Source organism: Panthera tigris, chromosome E2 (assembly GCF_018350195.1).
Source record: "Panthera tigris isolate Pti1 chromosome E2, P.tigris_Pti1_mat1.1, whole genome shotgun sequence".
In the NCBI taxonomy this organism is placed as follows: domain Eukaryota; kingdom Metazoa; phylum Chordata; class Mammalia; order Carnivora; family Felidae; genus Panthera; species Panthera tigris.
In genome coordinates this window covers 38,840,618-38,844,815 of record NC_056674.1, presented here as the reverse complement: position 1 = coordinate 38,844,815, position 4,198 = coordinate 38,840,618, and the positions used below count along the sequence as shown (strand labels likewise).

General features: G+C 37.6%; 1 non-coding gene across 1 annotated transcript; it reads left to right on the top strand.

Annotated features, from left to right (window-relative positions):
- Nucleotides 1-3,882: 3,882 nt before the first annotated feature.
- Nucleotides 3,883-3,989, top strand: LOC122234440. The gene has a single exon (XR_006212228.1). It is a non-coding gene; the product is annotated as a U6 spliceosomal RNA (small nuclear RNA).
- Nucleotides 3,990-4,198: the final 209 nt, after the last annotated feature.

Genomic DNA, 4,198 nt, shown 5'->3' with positions numbered 1-4,198 from the left:
CTAGAGAATTCACAGTCCAGGGGCGCCTGGGTGGCTCAGTTGGTTAAGCGTCCGACTTCAGCTCAGGTCACGATCTCGCAATCTCACGGTCCATGAGTTCGAGCCCCGCGTCGGGCTCTGGGCTGATGGCTCAGAGCCTGGAGCCTGCTTCCGATTCTGTGTCTCCCTCTCTTTCTGCTCCTCCCCCATTCATGGTCTGTCTCTCTCTCTGTCTCAAAAATAAATAAACGTTAAAATAAATAAATAAATAAATAAATAAATAAAATAAAATAAATTAAATTAAATTAAATTAAAAAAAAGAATTCATAGTCCAATAATGAACAAAAGCTTATACTTGAGCTTTGGTGGCTCACTTGGTTAAGTGTCCAACTCTTGATCCCAAAGTCGTGAGACGGGGACCCATGTTGGGCTCTGTGCTGGGTGGGGAGCCTGCTTAAGATTCTCTGTCTTCCTCTCCCTCTTCCTTTGCCCTTTCCCCCCACTCACATGTGCTTTCTGTCTCAAAAAAAAAAAAAAAGCGTATACATAACTGCAAATGACCATTGCATATGCAGTGCTTAGATATGCCCTGAGCAATGTCATCAGAATTAGGGATGTGAAGGTGCTCAGAGGGCCTAGAGAATAGAACTATATATATGGGCAGTAATCGAGTAAGTAATTTTTGTTTGGGGTCTTGACAATTGAACAGTAATTTTCCAGGAAGACAGTAGTTGAAGGGAAGTCATTTAAACAGAAGGAATGGTAATTGTGAAGTACAGAGGCATAAAAGAGAAATTGTTCTAGGGCCTGGAATTGGTTCTTATTAGCTAGGGTATAGAGCTTAAGGGGATCATGTTCTTTGACAGGAGTTAGGTCATGACTGTATAACCTAATAAGGCATTTGATATTCAGTTAAGCTTAAAATTATATTAATTTAAACCAAATAATTTATATGTACCTTATTTATCAAAAGGATTGACAATAAAAAGACCTAGAGGATGTTTTATTTATCTTGAATACTGGTCATTTCATGCATTTTTAAAAAATCTTTTGTCTTAACTAGCTATAATAGTAAGTATCTGATAATGTTTATACCACTGAAATATAAGCTCTATCAATTGAGGGGCCTTGTCCACTTTCGTTGCTATCCCTCTCATGCACAAGTAGTGACTGACACATAGTAAATGCTCAATAAATACTTGATATAAGTAGTTGGAAACTATTTCAGATAGGGTTTAACCATGAAATGAGAAATTTTAAATAAATATAAGGAGGGGAACTTCAGATAGATCGATAGTTACTCCTCTACATAATTTTGATATAGGCATTATTATCAGAGGAATGATCAAAGGAATAAAGAGATGTTTATTACCAATAACTGGTTGAGTTCTTCTAGAATTTGGAGCCAGGAAAGTGCATGGAAGGACTTTCATGAGAGCCAGGCTTGTCCTATGTACATATCAAGAATGTCCAGTCCCAATCCACAGAGTGCTTATAATAGTGAGAAGGTCCTAATTCTATTATCCTTCCCGTTCTTCATCATGCATACAGAGGTACATGAACTCCCTTCAGGTGTCTTCAGATAGATCAAGCTACCATGTCCTCTTGGTGTGATGAATATGAGCTTACATGTGATGTTTGGCAAGTCTAGTGTTAAAAGCAAAAGCTAGGAAAAATCTTTCAATTCCATGACATTAAAAAATGTTAGATTAGTGTCTTCCCAGGTAGAAGCCTCTCCACTAGGTGGGCTTCCTACCCTCTTACTATCTGCCTTAAGCCAATGTGGTCTGGTCTGTCTCACTAGACTAACATTGTTTTAAAAGTTTAAGTTCCAGTTCATAGCAGTGGGTTGAACCCCCTGCTTTAGCCTCTGGAACCTTTCTTGCCAGTGTCCTGCAAAGAATGTTTACACTTGTTTTCCAAGCAATTTGATTTCCCCATTCTAAGTCCAATCAATAGGACTTCATTCCCTGACACGTCTGGGCCGTATATATGTATGGACATCATTACTTACCAGCCACTGCTCTATCAGGGTATTAATACAAAGCCATTTCTGAGGGTCCATTCTGGACCTCAGTAACAAGGACTCCTCCTTCATACAACCTAGAATTACCAGTGCTCCCTGTTTTTCCCTGGTGATTAAGAACCCACAAGCTTTAAAAATGATTATGAAGCATTTTAACCTCTGTTTTAGTTTAGATTGCCTCAGAAAGAGACCCTACAACAACAACAACAAAAAAGGACCTGAATGCAATTAGCATATTTAAAAGTAATTCCAAGAAACGTTGGTAGGAATGTAGGAAAATGAAAGAGAAAATGGAGGAAGCTAAAACCTGATTTACCAAGCATGCCACCCTCTAGATAACTAAAGTTTAATTCTATTATAGAACTCTCATAATGAGTATTGTCTTGCTTCAGAGTTTTCTAATTTAAGAACCAAAGGAGCCATGTGTCTACCAATTCTGGTCAGCCACAGGTTAAGGTTTTCCTGGGTAATGATTCATTCTCCCATGCATATGGTAGAACAGGCTCCCAGAGCCACCCAGGAAAGGAATTTCAGGTGCTGGTAGTTATAAGTTGGTTGCATGACCTGAAATGAGAATGTGACTACAGTATATGGACCCACAAACTGCCTGCTATTCCCATCAAATAATTCTTTCCTAACACCTGGGTTTGTTTTCTCTTTGTGAGACAAATGAAGCTATTATTCAATGTATTCTTTGCAGAAAAGGGGATATTTCTTTCAACCAGTTTTACATATATTCTGGGAATATTAGGCTTGCTAACATTATAGTTACACAACTACAATAAAAGACCATTTACATATTTCTTGAAAGAACAAGAAAGATATTTTTTAAAGGTCATATTCTGTCCCTGCCTTTGACTTGATACTGCTGATAATCTGTCTTGCTAAAAACAGTAAAGAAAAATGCAAATTAATTTCTGGTAGAATGCTCACGTTAGGGTACTTCTGCACATATTTCAACAATTGTTTGATTTTATTTGTGAAGTCATCATAAGGATGATACCTTGAATAGGAGTCTAAACTATTTACCCTTTCTCATTCAAATTGTCACCAATGGAAGGCAGATGGCAGATGCCATGTGAAGATTTATAAGTGTCAAAGATTGTAAAGTATCAATGTATAAGTTATTATTGGAAAATACGTAATAGAGGATATTAGTTGCATATGAAGCAAAAAGGTATTCTTTACTTTGTCTTCTTTGCTCTTTGTCTACTCAGTCTTCTCTAAAGAAAACCAGCTTCCCCTGATAAGTCAAGGCTAGTGTATAGTTAATTTTAGGGAAGAAAATTATCCATGAGAGAGAAGAGAAACTACAGACCTAGCTTGACTGCATGCAGCATGGAACCTGTAAGCCTAAGAACCCATGGCATCTGTGTGCAAATGGCCCCAAAGAATAAGTTAGGGGAGCTTCATTTGAGTAGAGATTTTTAACCAGTTCTCAAACTGGCACAGAAAATATGACCAATGAATGTTTTGTTGTCACCTTCTGTGTCTTTTGCCTTAGAGAGAGACATGATATAAAGGAGAATTAGGCGAATGCTTTCTTGCAGGGATAACTTATTTAGAATGGAAATGAAGGACGAAAAGGCTTGCTCAATGAAAGTACACAGCTCTCTAGGGTAGCAAATATGGAAGGAGGAGGAGAAAGTGATTTCACAGATTTACTGTAGAGATGAATGACTTTGTAGTGGATGGGTCAGTAGACTCTAAAAATATTCATATCCGACTTTGGTGAACTAGGAATGATATGAAAGTTAGTGTCTGAATATGTGGGTTTATCCTATGTCCATTATATACATATCCTCTGACCTTGAGAAATTTGTTTAATCTCTCTTAGTGTTATATTCAATGCATCAGATCTTTAAAGGCTTGTTACATTGCTCAATTCGACAGCACATAAACTAAAATTGGAACGATACAGAGAAGATTAGCATGGCCCCTGCCCAAGGATGACACTCAAATTCGTGAAGCATTCCATATTTTAATTAATAAATAAATAAATAAATAAATAAATAAATAAAGCCTTGTTACGTAGTTAATGCCATTTAAACTGGGTTCCACAGAGTGCTAGGGTTTACTGGAAGCATCTCAGAATTCACTGAAGGGGGTAGGAGCAAGGCCAAGTGATTGGGACTTCAGGATCTCCTGTCTTTTTCTGTCCATAATAACACCATTTTGACTCTGTTTTATTGT